The 17,675-nt window shown below is 44.0% G+C and overlaps 1 protein-coding gene across 3 annotated transcripts in view; it reads left to right on the top strand.

Moving 5' to 3' along the window:
* The window catches only part of LOC102445641 (high affinity cAMP-specific and IBMX-insensitive 3',5'-cyclic phosphodiesterase 8A), a 267,727-nt gene that overhangs the window by 150,876 nt on the left and 99,176 nt on the right, over positions 1 to 17,675 (top strand). The window lies entirely within an intron of this gene.

Below are 17,675 nucleotides of genomic sequence, written 5' to 3'. Positions count from 1 at the left end.
AAGTAGACAGGAGTGGCCCTAGATGAGCTGCCGGCATCTGGCGCCCTAGGCGAAACGTGCTGTTGGCATCCCCACCTCCAAAGCCTTCAACGGTCGTTTTTCTTGGTGCCCTAGGCGACCACCTAGGTTGCCTGTATTGACGAGCTGCCACTGGAAGTAGAGCTGTAACCTTCACACCACTTTGGGTGTACACACAAAATGGTATTGTGTGCTATTCTCAGAGGCTGAGACTTTGTTTTGCAGAAAGGTTATAAACTGAGAGCCAAGCCATGTAGAAAAGAACAAAGGAAGGGGTATAGCTGTCATGTCAGTGGCACCCTGCTGCTGATCAGACCCCACTGGTGCAATTCTTGTCCCTGCCCATTCCTGTGGCTCTTCCCTTGTTGCATCTGAGTCTGACCTCCCCTGCACACAGGCATTCCCATTGAATTGGGGGTGGGGAGGTTAGGACAGCTCCAAGTTGTGTTAATGTAATGTACCATGCTAAATTATGGAAGCCTTATCAGTGTCTAGGGATGGACAACTAAAATGCATTGTAAGTCACAACAGGCTTCAAAGGGAGCATGCCAGGAAACCCACCTCTTCCTGATTCTTCAATCTGACCACATCCTCCTCAGTATGTACTGGTGAGCTCAACAGCAGCAGCTATCAGGCATTGGGGGTAAAGGTGGCTGATTATGTGGTAGAATAAATTGAAGGACCGTCCTGGTGGTTAGTCAGAAATTCTTGGCAGTCCTGTGAGCAGAAAGTCGGCAGACTCCTCAGCTGGAGCATCACAAACCAACCTGGACCTTTATCCATCCTTCTGATCAGCTCTCCTCCACCCCTGTGGGTGGTCGACTGCACTTGGGCAGAGAGGGAGCATGAGAACAGATGGGAATGAAGAGTGGAAATGATGGACAATGAGGAATGAATAAGTGGGGCAGAGAGCCTAAGGGGGAGATAGAAGCCGAGTGTAAGGGTGGGAGGATGAAAGGAGGAGGAAGATTGAAGCACAAGACAGGAAAAGGAGAAAAGGTCAGAGGCAGGGAGGAAAAGAGGAACCTGAAGTATAGACCACAGTAAGAGGGAGGAGTGATCACTACTAGGAATGTAAAATCCCAGTTAATTGGTTAAATGGTTAAACCTTAGGTTTAATTGGTTAACCAATTAAGTGGGCTCCTGTTCCCGGTTTCTCCACCCCCCCTGCTTGGGGCTACTGCTGCCACCTCTCCCCCCCCCCCCCCCCCCCGTGCTTGATGCTGTCACTACTACCTCCTCCCCCAGTGTGCCGAGTGGCCAGCTCCTGCTCCCAGGTACGGGTTAACCAGTATCCAGTAAGCATCACTCAGTAAAGTTAACTGGTTACCCGGTCATATCTATTGTCACTCCATTCTCCCTCCCTGGTCCTGTTAAAAATATCCTTCCTGGCCCCATCAAAACAGCTCTCAATGAATTGCCCTCTATGAGGACAAGACACCTGCCTTGTCACTTTGGCCATCCCACTCCCTCTGTCTCTGTCAATGCAGGGGGTGTAAGTGCTGCGGGGACAATCAGTGTTCCATGGCCTCATACTTCCTTTTTTCTTTCGTAAAGAACCAACCCCTCACAATGTGACAGTGCTTTAGGGTTTCTCGTGTGTCTGTTTCCTGTGTTCTACATTTTCAAAATTGTGAAATCCTTTGAATTACAACGTAGGCTGTTTGGATTTTTTCATAAAATGGAAATAAGTGTGGCTTAGGTTATTGGAAGAAGATCGGGGGGGGGGGGGGAGATCTACTGTGTCAAATGTATAGTCTGTGGAGCATCACACTCAGTAAACAAGCATATACATTCAGAAGGCTCGCTCGTCCCTGCTGTGACCCTTCGAGTGCATTAGAGTTGGGTGTGAATTGGATCCCAAAAACTTGCTTTTCAAATACTGTAACTGAACTTCAAAAGATTTTGCAAGGGGTTTTAGTGTCCATGGGCATTAGAAAGGTCCCAGCCTTCCTGAATAATTATGTTGGTCTCCTCCCATTTGTCCCTTAACTTTGGGAGAGAGGTTCTGGCAGCATGAACTTTGCTGGGGTTGCAATTGATTCTTCTTCCTTACGCTGGCTAGTTCTGGAGGAAGTTTTCCCCTCCCTCACAACACATTGCTTTCCCATTGTCAGTGGGGCATACTGGACCATGACTCTGATTAGTAAGCTGTCATCATCAACTTTTGGAAGTTGGGCCCCATAGCACATGGCTCTGCCTCCCATGGGCTTGTCTAGAGCACAGAACACATTGTTGTCCTTATTTCTGAGACCTTATTAGCTTTGCTGCCTCTATGGAAAGGACTCCACCTGCACCACATCTTTGAAAATGTGACCCTTCAAACACCAAACCGTCATATTAGTTTAGAAGCTTCAGGGGGAAGCCGAGTTAGTCTGTACAGGATAAACTTAAAAAACAACAAATAGTCTGGTAGCACTGTAAAGACTAACAAAACAGGTAGATGGTATCATGAGCTTCTGTGGGCACAGCCCACGAAAGCTCATGATACCATCTATCTGTTTTGTTCGTCTTTAAAGTGGTACCAGACTATTTGTTGTTTAGTTTAGTTGAATTTAGTAAGAGGTATAACTACTGCTATGCTGAGTGCCTGGGCACTTGAGTGCCTTTTTCCAATTAAAACTACCACTATGTTAGCAAAAAGTCTTTCAAAATAAAATTCAATACCAAACTGCCCCTTGCTTCCTGCTCATTAAAAATAATCTAATAATCAATTAAACGCTTGGCCAAACAATAACATAATAATTCATGTACTACTGAGATGTGGTGTTTGGTCCATACTTTGCCAGAGACAATTAATTGAGTGTCTGTTCCTGACCGGTGAGGAAGTAGGAGAGCCCTGCATGTTGTTATCTGGTGATGCTAAGCCTGCAGTTTGTATCACACAATCAAGCTTTCTTTAGATCCTAGAGAGTGCCGCATGTAACTTGCTACACTGCAGTAAAGGTAATTTCATCCTCCACTGTAAATTGGTTTCCAGGATTAAACTAGGGACCACTTTCTTTATTAAGGGGCACAGTGTCTGGACTGTGCTGCTGAATTTGGGAACAGTTCCTTGTTTTAAATAATAATAATTAATAATGCAAGAAGATAGAGAGAACCAGGTTTGAGTCAGCTTGATTAAAGTGACTAGAAATATGGAGTTATTCAGACCCAAGAAAAGATGAAAAGGCAGCACAAACTGTACCTAGGCCTCTGAGTCATCTCTCCTTTGCTGGCAAGGAATTCTTAACCCTTTAGCAGAATTAGCAGAAAATCTTTTTCAGGTAGGTACAAAATCAAGAAGAAGATGAGCCCTTTGGGGCTGTCTGGAGAGATTGGCTGGGGCAGGAAATGTTTATAGCAAGGGTGGGGAATCTTTTTTCTATTGGGATTATTGATCCACGGGGGGGGGGAGGGGGGGGAGGGGGATGAGTCCCGGTCAGCAGCACAGCAGGGTGAAGGTAGGCTCCCTGCTTGCCCATCCTGGCTCAGCGCTGCTCCTGGAAGTGGCTGCCATTAGGGATGTAAGATTTTGATTATTTGGCTAATCGAATCATCGATGTAATTTCCATCAATGATTTGATTAGTCAATAAGGGCACTTCTGCCTTTAAAGTGCAGCAACAGCCCCAGGGCTGTTGCTACACTTCAAAGGTGAAAGCACTCTGGGCAGCACAGGGCCAGCAGGAGACTCAAGTAGTCCCCCGCTGGTTCCATGCTCTTTCTGTGGCGTTTCAAAGCGGCAGCGCTGCACGGAGCAGGGGTCAGTTGGGGACTCTGAGTCCCCAGCTTACCCCAGGCTCCATGCAGTGCTGCCCCTTTGAAACACTATGGGGAGCCCAATGTCAGGCTCCATGCAGCATTTCAAAGTGGCAGCATTGCATGGAGTCCAGGATCTGGCCCCAGGCTCCACGTGGCGCTGCCGCTTTGAAGCATCTACTAGTGTACTAGGCAACACAGTATGAGAAGGAGATGGGCAGCCCTCCGTGCAGAAGGAGCAAGTTATGAACTATTTAGAAACGCTGGATATACACAAATCCATGGGGCAGGATCTAATGCATTTGAGGGAGTTGGCAGATGTGATTGCAGAGCCATTGGTCATTATCTTTGAAAACTCAGGGATGATCGCAGGAGGTCCCAAATGATTGGGAAAAAGCAAATGTAGCACCCATCTTTAAAAAAGGGAAGAAGGACAATCCAGGCAACTACAAACCAGTCAGACTCACCTCAGTCCCCTAGAAAAATAATGGAGGTGATGCTCAAGGAATCCATGTTGAAGCACTTGGAAGAGAGGAAAGTGATCAGGAATAGTCAATATGGATTCACCAAGGGCAAATCATGCCTGACTAACCTGATTGCCTTCTGTGGATATGTGGAAGGTGGTGAATGTGATATACCTTGACTTTAGCAAAGCTTTTGATATGGTCTCCCACAGTATTCTTGTCAGCAAGTTAAAGAAGTATGCATTGTATACATGGACTGTAAGGTGGATAGAAAGCTGGCTAAATTGTTGAGCTCAGTGGATAGTGATCAATAGCTTGATGTCTGGTTGGTAACAAGTGAATGCCCCAAAGGTTGGTTGTGTTCAACATCTTTATTAATGACCTGGATGAGGGGATGGATTTCACCCTCACCAAGTTCGCAGATGACTCCAAGGTAGATATGCTAGAGGGTACGGATAGGGTCCAGAGTGGAGGACTGGGTTAAAAGAAATCTGATGAGGTTCAACAAGGACAAATGCAGAGTCCTGCACTTGGGACAGAAGACTCCCCAGCACTGCTACATGCTGGGGACCAACTGGCTAAGTAGCAGTTTGGTAGAAAAGCAGCTGGGGATTACAGTGGAAGAAAAACTGGATATGAGTCAACAGTGTGCCCATGTAGCTAAAAAGGCTAACGGCTTATTGGGGTGCACTAGCAGGAGCACTGTCATCATATCTAAGGAAGTGATTATTCTCCTTTATTCAGCACTGGTGAGGCCACATCTGGAGTATTGCATCCAATTCTGGGTCCCCCATTACAGAAAGAATGTGGATGCATCGAAGAAAATCCAGTGGAGAGCTACAAAATCGATTAGGGGGCTGAAGCACATGATTTATAGAAAGAGGCTGAGGGATTTGGGCTTACTTAGTCTACAGAAGAGAAGAGTATGGGAGGATTTGATAACAGCCTTCAACTACGTGAAGGGGTGTTACAAAGAGGATGGGGAGAGGCTGTGGTGACAGATGACAAAATAAGGAACAATGGTCTCAATTTGCATTGGGGGAGGTCTAGGTTGGATTAGAAAAAAACATTTCACTTAGGAGGTGGTGAAACACTAGAATGGGTTACCTAGGGAGGTGGTTGAATCTTTATCCTTAGAGGTTTTTAAGTCCCAGCTTGACAAAGCCTTGGCTGGGATGATTTAGTTGGGATTGGCCCTACTTTTAGCTGGGGGTTGGACTCTATGACCTCCTGAGGTCTCTTCTAGCCTTATGATTCCTTAGCAAAACGGGCTTTGCGAACAGGGGCAGCTAACAGGGCGTTTTGAGAGGGAGTTCAGAAGAGGAGTTGGAAGGGGGTAATATACACTTGCTATTCTTTAAAACTTCTAAACTAAACTAAAAACAAAACTTCCTGATTTAAATAAAAACCCTATCAATAATCTAAGTAGCTGTAGGAAAGAATGCAGGCAGAAGCCCAGCAGCAGAGTGGGGACTATCGTGTTTATTGCACTCAGTGTAGCATGTATGATTACCTTCCCTGTGGACAGGTGGCATATGTGTGCATTCGGTGCAAGGAGCTCCTGGCCTTCAGAGACCGCGTATGGGCTTTGGAGGCCACGTGGCTGAATTGGAGGAGCTAAGGGAGGCCAAGAGGTACATAGATGAGGCTTTCCGTCACACTGTAGAACTGTCCCACCTCCGGTCAGACAGCCCCTGTGCTGTTAAGGAGGATGAAAGGCTCAGGGAAGGAGAACATTCAACTGGAGCAGAGGGAAATGCTCCCTCCTTCCAGAGGATGTTATCCTCTCGCACTGAGGATATATCTCCAGAGAAGGGAACTCCATTAGGAAAAGGCAGGTGTTAGTAATGGGGAATTTGATCATTAGAAACTTACATAGATGGGTTTGTGATGACTAGGAGAACCATATGGTGACTTGCCTGCCTGGTGCGAAGGTTGTGACTCTCTCGAGACATCTAGATAGACTTATGTGTAGTGCTGGAGAGCAGCCGGTGGTTGTGGTGCATGCAAGTACCAATGACATAGGGAAGGGTAGGAGAGCGGTTCTGGAAGCCAAATTTAGGTTGCTTGGAAAGAGATTCAAATCCAGGACCTCTATGGTAGCGTTCTCTGAAATGCTTCCAGTTCCACCCGCAGGGCCAGGTAGGCAGGTAAAGCTTCAGAGTCTCAATGCGTGGATGAGATGGTGTTCTTATGCTCTTAAACACTGTTATCAGTTGTTGGAGTACTTAAACTTATTGCACTAAAATGTTGATAAGAATACATTTGTTTACATCTGTGCTTAGTAAAAAACAAAGGTTTCAGTGCATTTCTGTGTTAATAAATGAATGCTTTTGATGTGGTAACACTGATATTTAATGTAATTATTTTTATACAGTTGCAAATAAAGGATTGCGTGGAGTATTCTTATCATAGGGTTTGCTTCATTTTCTAGTTTTCTTCATTTTATAGTCTGGGTAATAATGCTCAGAAGGACAAAAACCAAAAGCATCCATTTATCCAAGGTAAATTGTGATTCTTTTGTAATTAACGTAAATTAAATTTAATAGAAAACAGCCTTAAAATCCTGAATTACTAACTAAATTGGCAACTTCAGACTGAAAGTCACAAATATATTTGGATTTTGAAAGTCAATTTCTTTTCCACTTACCTGCCAAAAGTCCCAAGTTCTCTTGCACAAGCTGAGATCACAAATCCCCAAACTGGAGCAGAGAGCAGCATTGCTCTGTGTATCTGACATGTCCAAAGAGATTTGCTAGATAAGAGGTTTTGTTATTGTTTTTTTTAAAAGACCAAAAATTTCAAAACTGAATGCCTACAAGAAAACTCCTGATTTGTATATTTAGTTGCACGAGATACAATTTTTAAAAGCCTGTAAGTCAAGATTTCCCCTAGAATTTAGGCTGATGTATTAAGTGCCTTTGAAAATGAGGCTAAGACATGTTTGAAAATTTTCCCATAAATTCATTGTATATACTTGATCATAAGCCTAATTTTTTGGGGGTAAAACATTCTACAGTAAAGAGCAGGAGTTGACTTATGAATGGGTCATTGCATTTTACCAATGTTTTTAATGGGCGGAGTGGGGAGTTGGCAAACTTCAATTCCCAGCTCAGTAGGGCAAACTGGCACGCGAGAACACTTTATGTACATGGAGTGACTGCAGGCACAGAGTCCCTCAACTCCCAGTGGCTGCTGTTTGCTGTTCTGGGTCAAAGGGAATGGTGGGAAATGGCAGCCAGCATGTCCCTGCTTCTCGCAGCTCCCATTGGCTGGGAATGGCAAACAGCAGCCATTGGGTGCTGAGAGGCACCAGGCCTGCAGACACTCTAGGTAAACAAAATGTCCCACTGTGCCAGTGGCTTACGTGATGATGAGCTGGGATTGGAAGTTTCCCAACCACCAATATAGAATCGGCTTATAAACAGGTCATTGCAATTTTTTTAACTTGGGGGAGGGTTCAGCTTATGATCTGATGGGCTTATGATCAAGTATATATGGTAATTTGATCTGATTTTCAAATTAGAGGTGCTGAGTACCCACATTTCCTCTGACGTCAATGAAAACTTCGGTATTTATCACTTTGAAATTCAGCTCACTCTCAGTTGGGTGCATAAATATGGATTTTTGGAGCCTAAGTTTAGGCATGTGGGTTTGAAATGTTGTATAATACTTACTTGCTAGTACTAAATGGGATTTTTTTCCTGAGTGAATGAAGGGCCTAAAGTCATCAACTTTTGCAGAATCTAAACCGCATGCTGCAGCAGAGTGAAAAGTGATCAGACTCTTGTCCATTTTTACTACGGCTGTGGAGTACCCCCTGAGCCACAGTGAAATTTACCATGATCACAATTTTAGTTCATTGCAAGAGACAGCAGTAAACAGTTAAGTGCACAATATCTTTGAAAGTCAAGTTATAATAGTGCACATTGGGCATCCAAAACAAAGGATTAAAAGTCACCTTCAGAATGTGTCCCCCAATGCCTAATTGGTAAGTGCCCTATGCTTCTAAGCACACTGTACAGTAGAGCTCGGAACTCTGCATTTGTGAGGGGAAAAAGAATTGGAAGAAGCAGAACTATAAAAACTCAGTGCTATAAACACTCTAGGTGATTTGTCCTCTCCCTACACTGTGCACATACAAATCTGAGACCACAGTGCCGGCTGACATATGTCTCCTATTTTACTGAAAATCAAACATGGCTTTTCCCCCGTTTCTCTCTCTCCTTGCAGTTGCAAATGTTTTGCTTTTTTGTACAGAAGGCAAATGTGTGAGAGGAGAAAAAATACAGTAACATACTGTGCTTCAAGATATACATGTTTTATGGGGAAAGCAGTCACTTTTTTCAAGGCCCAAAACTCACATCTAGACTTTTGAGATTGCCTTTCAGTCAGGGCATGGTTGTAATTATTTTTAATTTATTAAAGGCCTAAAGAGCCAAAGTCAATAACTTTTATGACCTGTTTAATGCCAAACATAAAACCAGAAGGCTTGATTTTTTTTTTTTCAATCACTCTTGCATTCATTTTGCTTCTGAGTTAGGAATGATAGAATAAGGAAGTTAAACTGAACATTAGTTTTGATATATTGACTTCTAAATTTTTGTGTAATACTTTTTAAAAGAGTATTAACATGTTGTTCATGAAGTCCACTGGGCTACCCAATAGGCTAATTTATAATAAAAGAGCAAGCAAAACACTCATTTGTGCAAAGGAAAAACAAAATGGGCATTTCTGCTTTTTTTATTATATATATATATAAAGAAGAATGAAAGTTTTGCCTTTCTTTTTATACCCTCTTTCTCCAGATAAGAGTTCTTCTTTCAGATTAGAAATCCAAATTTTGGTTGCCATTGAAGACTCTGCTAGGAATGGTTTTATCTGGTCTAACGATTTTTTTTTTCTGAAAAAATTTCCTCTATGTCAGTGAGGGAAACCTAGGTTAGTGAGTGGCTGCATGAGTGGCCTCCTTCATCTCAGTGGGCCGCAAGATTGTCATAGTCAAAAGGATCTTCTGGGATAGGGTAGTTTTTCTAACTCACTTGCATACCTAGAATTTGTGGCCTGAGACGACTGAACCGTAACAGCACTTTGGATGTAGAGGGAGCGCACAGCTTTCACAACGTTGTGTGCTATCCGCCTGCACCTTTCTTCACATGTCCTTGCTTCACATACGTATTACTTTTGTGATACCAATAGGGAAAAAAACTATGTGGATTAAAACCAGCAGAATCTGGTAACCCTATGCATAAGCAACAAAATGTTTCATGGGACACACATAGAACCCCAATGGGCTATATGTGGCCCTCAGGCTGCTCACCAAAGCCCTATGTTATCATTGGTACAATTCCCCTATAGTTGGAATGCTAGACAAACTTGACAATGGTTAGGCTGTGGTCGCAGCACACCAGCTGCCTATCATACTGACTAGTATTTTCCCATTGTTTCCTGTACTCCCCCATCTGCTTGTCTCCACCTGTTGTTTCTTGCCTCATGATTAGGGCTTGTCTTCACTATCTACACTGCTGTAATTGATGTAGTGGGTATCCATTTAGTGGGTCTGTTGGAGACCTGCTAAATGGAGGGCGGAACACTTTCCAGTACTCCATCGCTCTGAGGGTATGTCTATGCTAAAGAGTTTTGTCAGAAAAATGGCCGTTTTTCTGACAAAACCGAGGAACGTTCACATTGCAATTGCGTTCTTCTGAAAAAAACCTGAAAGAACAAAGGAGTTTTTCCAGCATTGGTAATCCTCATTCTGTGAGGAAGAAGCCTTTTTGCGAAAGAGCTCTTTCACAAAAAGGCGTGTGTGTATGGGGAAGAGGAAATTCTTTTAGAAGAGGAGGAAAAAGCACAGGTGCCTTAGTGGCCATTCTGTCCTTAGCAATCACAGCTTACATGCGAGTGAGTATCTAAATTACTCATATAACTTAAGTTATGCTGCTAACTTACTCTGGTAGTGAAGACAAACCTGCATTTTATAAGCTTTTGTGGGCAGTAATTATCTTTTTTATTTTGTGTTTGTACAGTGCCTAACACAGTTGGGTCCTAGTCCATGACAGAGGCTGTTTGGTGCTACTGCAGTACAAATAATAAATAATAATAGCAGCAGTGGTGTGAGAACTGGTGTGGACAAGGTGCTGGTGCTCACAGGAAGTCTACAAGCTATGACGATAAGAAAGTCAGTAGCTGCTGGCTGCAAGAGAGGTAGTGTTCCCAGTTTCGAAACCAACGATGTACTTGCAGTAAGGCATATTTTCATAGTAAAGCCAACTGTGGACAAGTGATTAGATGGCAGGAACACTAGTAGAATGATAACATCACAAGAGGGAAGTGACAAAACTGGCCAGTAAGGAATTGTGGGATTTTTAGATTGTTGAAAACACTTTAGGTTTGTTGTAGGGCTGTCGATTGACATGTGTTAATGCCTGGGATTAATGCAGTCCAGGATTAACACGTTAATCGCACATGTTAATGCTGTGCTGCCCCTTTGAAGTGCCGCTGTGGTGCTTCAAAGGGGCAGCACAACACGGAGCCTGGGATCAGCTGGGGACTCCCCAGCTGATCCCAGGCTCTGCGTGGCATTTCCCTAAAGGTGGCATTTTAAAGGGGCAGCCGTGGAGTCTGGGGTCAGCTGGGCACTCCAGCTGATCCTGGGCTCCTAACATGCTGCCCCTTTGAGGCACTGGGGTGGCGTTTCCAAGGGGCAGCACAATGCAGAGCTGCCCCTTGGAAGTGTTGCACTTCCCCTTTGATGCACCACCACGGCGCTTCAAAGGGGCAGTGCTGCATGGAGCCCGGAGTCAGCTGGAGAGTCCTTGCACTGCCCCTTGGAAACGCTGCCCCAGCGCTTCAAAGGAGCAGTGCTGCATGAAGCCCATGGTCAGCTGGGGACTCTAGCTGATCCCAGGCTCCATGCAGCGCTGCCCCGTTGAATTCCCGCGGTGGCGTTTCAAAGCGGAGATGCATGTAATTGTGCGATTAATCACGATTAAATTTTTTAATCACGTGATTAATCACAATGAACATTTTTAATCGCTTGACAGGCCTAGTTTGTTGTATTTTTTATTAGCATCCATTTAACTTCAATGACCAAACAGCTTGGAGAGCAAACTACTTTGTTAATATTTGAACTGCACCATCCTTTCAATGAAGCTACCAAGAGCTCCAGTAACCATGCTTTGAAACCTCCAGTAAACCAAGGAAAGCCCAAGCTTGACATTCCTGGAATGTGGGTGTGGACGTAGTGGGGGTGCTTGCTCGGCTGTGGTGACCTCTGCTGTCTGGAGCAAGACCCAGCAAGGAAAACCTCACTATGCAAAGGTGATGCCAAACTTGTTGAACCAGACACCCCCCATGGAGAGGAACAAAGGAAGGTGGAGGCTTCCCTTGCTGGGGGGCAGGGCTGGAAGAGGGTGAGTTTAGTTGCGGGCTGGGAGCATGGAGGAGACAGCCTAGGGAAAGGGGCTGGAGTTTAGGGGCCCAGTCTCCCCCATCTCAAGGGGGCCTGAGGCATCCTAGCCCAGCTCTGTGACCAGATTACATCTGTGCTGTGCTGTACCCTGGAGAGGCAATAAACTTCCTCTATTCCACCGGCTGGTGCAGTCTGTTTGTGCCATTTCGGGGTGCAGGAGACGGGGGACCCCCAACGTGCTGTCACAGTGGGAGAGAATGGGGGCATCCTACAATGTCTTCTTTATGCACTAGAAACTGGAAAAAAGAGCAAAATGCCAGTCTTGGAAAATCCTTTGGTGATCACCATTAAGACATAATCTTTTGGATCTCCTGCATTAACTGTTTCTTTAGGGCTTGATCTTGTGATCCTTACATGTAATTTCAGTGGGCTATTTAGGTGAGTAAGGACTGTAGGACTGAAGACTGCAGAATATTGTGGCAGGGATCAAGTTTTCTGTAGTTTGTACACAGCATCAGCGCTTAACAATGAATATGTTACAAGAGTAATGAATAATAATAGTCATCTTGTTCAGGTCATCTTTCCTGTATGTGTACATTGTGCCAGGCCAGCCAATTTTATTGTCAGTTACTAGCTAGCCAGTGATTAAAAACTGTCCAGTGTTAATGCAATAACAAGTTTGATTACTACCTTTACCCCCTCCACACAAACCACTGAGAGTACTTTTTCATGTTCCAGTGTCATTGATTTATTTCATGCTAGCTTCTTTTTAACTTGCTGCACTGTTACCATGGAAACCAAAATGTAAATAATATAAATGAGTAATAGTGATAAGGAATTGTTAGCTGGCAATACATAGAACACATTTTGATGAAGTTTTTGTTGTTGTTTAAGAACAAGAACAAAAGAAAGAGAAGGATTCCTTTTTTCATGGAACAAGGTTCAGGAAGGGAATATACTGCACTATCAAGAGGAAGGATCACCTCAGTGACATCCCTACACCAATGTATCCTGTATAAAAGCACTGGGCCTTCAAAAAGAAATATGCACAATTTTTGAATAAAAACCCAGAAGTCATCAGTATTAGCCTATTTTGTAGCTGGAGTTTCTTAGGCCAGACTGCTAACATTAGGAATTTTGTCATCTGTGAAATTTTTGCTGGAATTTAACTCCCCATTTCTGTTTATCTGATTCATCTCCCTACTATGCTCCACTGCCCTGAGATTCAGTGCTCCAGAAACTTTCTCATGCTGTCATGCTGAGATTGTTACACTCCTCCAAACAAAGCAGAAATAGTCCCATGACACTAGTTACAGTCTCTATAGCTTAAACCCTATGCAGTGTAGCTCAGACACTCATGGTGAGTTCTCAAATTACACACCTATTCACGATCAATCCACAAAGTTTGCACTTTGGGGCCAGGGCTTTAATTTTATGTTTGTACGGTACCTCACACAATGGAGCCTAGACCTGTTTGGCCTCTGCAACATAAATGTTAAATAATAAGTGGAATTTAAAAAAAGAAAACTTGATGGAGTGAAAACAACAATGTGACTACGGACATCTTCCATGAACAGGAAAGAATGCTAAATCCACAAGAGCAAAATCTGCAGGTATAAAACAGTGAAGCTTGATTGACTTCAGTGTTTCCGCACTGAGAACCTGATCCCTAGAATAAATTGTTTCCCTAGTTCCACCATACATTCTCCGTAGTTTGTGGGAACTGCTGGGAAAATGTTTTGAGATGATATCCTTAATTACAGTAGTACAGTGGCTTTCAACTTGATTACTAAAGTTCAGGGGTAAATGGGTGGTGGGCTTGGGGGTGTGGCCTTTTCTCTTCTGTGGAGGTTTATGTTGTTTTAGTCCCTTCAATGAGTGCGTTTCTTTGGCCATGTAATACACCTATAGAGATGTGCACAATGGAATTTATTCAAGTAAGCACTTCTGGGAAAATTGTAACTCAGCAAGACATAGAACATAAAGGGGCACATTTTCAGGTGGTTTAGTTCCTTTCCAGAGGAGCTAGGCTGGGTTCCACCAGCTGGGGATCTGACCCTTGATGTAATACTGATTTCAGCTACTGGCCATTTGGATTAAGGTAATAACAGTAAATTGTAGATGTACCAGAAGTTACTTTCTGTCTGTAAGAGATGATATTAAAATTATCCAGAAATTCAAGATGACAAGACTCAAAAGTCACTTAAGGTAAATACATGCAAATCAAAATGGAAAAATTGGCATATTTTTCCCAAATAAAATGTTTTTAACAGTACAGACTCTAGTGCAGATTCACCCCCCTTTGGTAGAAAAAGTGCATGTGTCAATAAAGTCTATGGGAGTGACACCAGAACTAAATGTAGTTCTTTGTTTTTGGATTATCCCTTTGAATAGCGGAAGAAGCTGCCAGGAGAAACATTTTATGTACCAACTCTCCTGAGTGAGATTGAGGCTAATAAGCCCCTTCCCTACAGACTCTGATGTTGCATGTGTTCATGCACATGTGTGTGCAGAAACTTGAGCTGATTAAAAAAGATGCTCACCATGGTATCTTTCCCACCTCCTCCAACCAATATACTTTTACTGAGTTAGAACAGAATTTTGAGATGCCAAGGAGCTGCTGGGAAAACATTCTCCAGGAGGGTCCCTCAGCTTTAGACAGGGGTGGATATAGGGCAGGGCGAGTGGGGCAGCCGCCCTGGGCCCCGCACTTCAAAAAGCCCCACGCGTGCACCTTGGCGCCACCGCACATGTGCCATGTCAAAGGGGGGCCCCGCGAAATTGTGCTGCCCTGGGCCCTGCAAAATCGTCATCTGCCCCTGGCTTTAGATTTCACTTTGTAGGAAATAGCCCACATTTGCTGGCATTCAGGGTATGCTAAAAGGTCCTTATGTTTCAGTAGCTGTGGGTATAATGAGGATAAGGTTGAGGTATATGGGAAGTTTTATTTATTTAACATTCAATTTAAAGTCTCAGTGGGGTTTGACACTTCTGTGGTATCTGGGCAGTTTTGGTTTTAAGGCTGAAAATTAGTTGTTTTGGTGTGGCCACTGGTTTGCTGTTACTATTGTTTTTATGGGCTGTGATTTCACTCCCATCTGCTAGGGCAGTGGTTCCCAACCTTTTTTAGAAAGCGGACCGGCAAACCCATTCACAAACTTTTGGTGGACCAGTAACATTTTTTTTGCATGTTCATTATGCAAATAATGAATATGCAAATATGCAGATAAAATATTACTGATCTGCCAAAAGCCCCGGCCCCCAGAGTCGCCACAAATAGCTGGCATCAGCTCCACCAGCCCCCTGTCTTTTAAGGTTTGGAGCTTAGGAGAGTTGTTTTTGGTATTCAGGTGGGGTTCTTACAAAGAGCAACATGCTGAGTTTCCTGAAGATGAGTGGCATTGTTTCCTGGACACACAATGTAGTGCACCCTAAGAAAAACCAATAGCTTAATTTTCTCTAGCTCGTTGCATACACCAGGTAGCCATAAGACACCCCACAATTCAGCAGCTCAAGGGACAGGTACAGAGAGCTGGGAGAGGGGAAGGAGGCTGCTTGGAGTGACCCATGCAGGGATTTGGGTGCAAAGTGGCAGATCCCAGGGTGTGGGAGCGGTTACACAGGGATTAACGGCTTGGCGTTTGCCCAGCTATGGCCCCCGGCAGCAGCACTACATGGGAGAGTCGTGCCACCAGTCCCGGGCCACTCCCATCAGCCCACACAGACTCTGGGCCCCTCTTCACCCTGCCCACTGACGTAAACCTCGCTTTCCCCCTCCATTGCCTGGCTGCGGCATGACTGGGCCGGCGCTGCGCGGCACTAGCCACGTGACCCCTCCCTGAACTGCTCCACAGGAAGGGTCTTGCCGAGAACAGCCGTGGTGGGAGGGGAGGCGCTGAGTGGTGTACTCCAGCCCTGCCCACATAGCAGCTGCATCCTGGCAGCCAGCAGTTCGCAGACTGGCATTTGTCTGAGGACCAGCAGTTAGGAAGTGCTGTGCTAGGTCATCTTAAGCCATTAGATAGGCATTTTTGTTTGCTGACCTTAGTGCGTGTTTCAAACAACAATTAAGAAAATAAATTTTTTTTCTGTATGGAATTTCACAAAATGTGAATTTTAAAAATAATAAAATAGGGAATATAGCAAAGAAATTGTGGCAATTTCCTTCTTAATGCAATAGATTTGCTATTGCATGAAAACCAAGAGAGAAAGAAGGTGGCATATGAATTTGATGTTATCAGAATTGCTTTTGCTCTGCTAGTTTGCTAGTCCCATTTGGACACTTACTATGATTCCCTTGACTTACTTGCATGTAAACAAGATTTAATACACAATTAATTACTTTTGTGCTACAATGTTAAGCCCACAGCTTTCCATCAAATAAAGCAAATTCTGTTTTCAGAATGGTTAAAAGAGTAGCTGATACTGTACAATATGTGCACAAAGCTTTTAGAATATTTAGTTGACTTTGGACCTAATTTGCTATTTAAGCTGGGTCATACTCTGAGCCATTCCTCTCTAACAAGCCAAGATAAAAGGAGAAGCCGTTTTCCATTCTAAGCAATCATTAGGTGTTACACAACAATTTTCTTTATACTTTTTGGTCTGCCAGAGCCTCATTCAGGTTAAAGATAAGCATAGCCGATTTTTCTTTTCAGTTAAGTAAGCTTTTTTCTCTCTTGCAAATCTTTGCAAACTTCTTTAACAAGCTTATACTCTCTAAGGACTGGTTTATGCTTGTGTTTCATGCTCTCCTATCCATGTGGAATATAATTATACAGAAGCCCTCTAGTCCTCAGATCTCTAGTGTGTCTAATACAGTATTTAGTTAGTACCAGGTAAACCGACATGGCAGTTCTCTTTTAAAGGCTCTCTGTCAAAGGCAGTCCTGTTGCTGCCTTAAAGGCAAGATGTACTGCGTATAAACCTGAGCTGATTCTACTAAACATGGATGGATAGTATCATCCTTGTGGCACATAAGCCCCAACTGAGGAAAGCACTTAAAGTACATACTTAACTTTAAACTCTGTGGACTTCAGTGTGACTCAGGCTGTGTGCTTTCGTGCTGTCCTGAATTGGATGCAACCATGAGTTAAGGCAGGATTGATTAACAGTGCCATTTTTCAAAGTGGCAGTCCACAGTCGTGTGCAGTTGAATACCTAATCTGGATGTACATATACTACACATTTGTCTACAATTTAAGGTCTGCACACCCATGTAGATTTCATATGACTAATATGCTTGCATATTCAGTCATACTACATGTCTAAACAAATTAAGAAACTACCGCACACCATCCAGGCCTCTTGAAAACCAGACACTACATTGCTAACTCATAAAACATGTAAAATGCATAAATTCTTTAACTGCTCAGAAGGGGGCTGTGCCCACGGCTCACTACGCTCCTCAAACCCCTGCCCTCCCGCCCCCTTTCATAGCTAGAGAGCCTGATGACGTCATTCTGTTGTGCAGCAGGAAAAACGTTATATATAGATATACAGAGAAAAAACTATTATCTGAAAAGGAAAATGAAGAGTCCTTTATACCCGCTGTCTGAAAACTGCCCTGGTGAAAACATGAGCTCTTTTTATCTGTCCTTAAACCCCAAAATTAATCAGTCTCCTTTCTCTGACTGCACAAGATAATCCACATCTCTATCTTAATTTTATTCTTCCTATGGTATCTTCCACAGGGTTACCATATTTGAACTGTCAAAAAAGACGACACTTCTGAGAGGTAGTGTATCTGTATCAGTAGCTACCCACTCACGTTGTATTAATACGATATATAATACATTAATCAGGGCCAGACAAAGGCAAGGGCAAGCCGGGCAGCTGCCCAGGGTGCCAACTGATGACGAGTGCCTGATGGCAGCTGTAAGGAGCGCGCGGTGTCCCTTTCAGCTGCCATTAGGAGCCATGCGCCCAGCTCCCGCAGCACTGGCCCAGTGGTGCCAGCCAGCAGCGCCCTTCCCTCCACGGCTGCGGGGCCCTGCATGGCCCGACGCGTGTGCCAGCAGTGCTAGCCGGGCCAGGTTGG

The sequence above is a fragment of the Pelodiscus sinensis genome, chromosome 14 (genome assembly GCF_049634645.1).
Source record: "Pelodiscus sinensis isolate JC-2024 chromosome 14, ASM4963464v1, whole genome shotgun sequence".
Lineage (NCBI taxonomy): Eukaryota > Metazoa > Chordata > Testudines > Trionychidae > Pelodiscus > Pelodiscus sinensis.
Note: the sequence above shows the minus strand (reverse complement) of the source record. Positions and strands in the feature narration are given on the sequence as shown.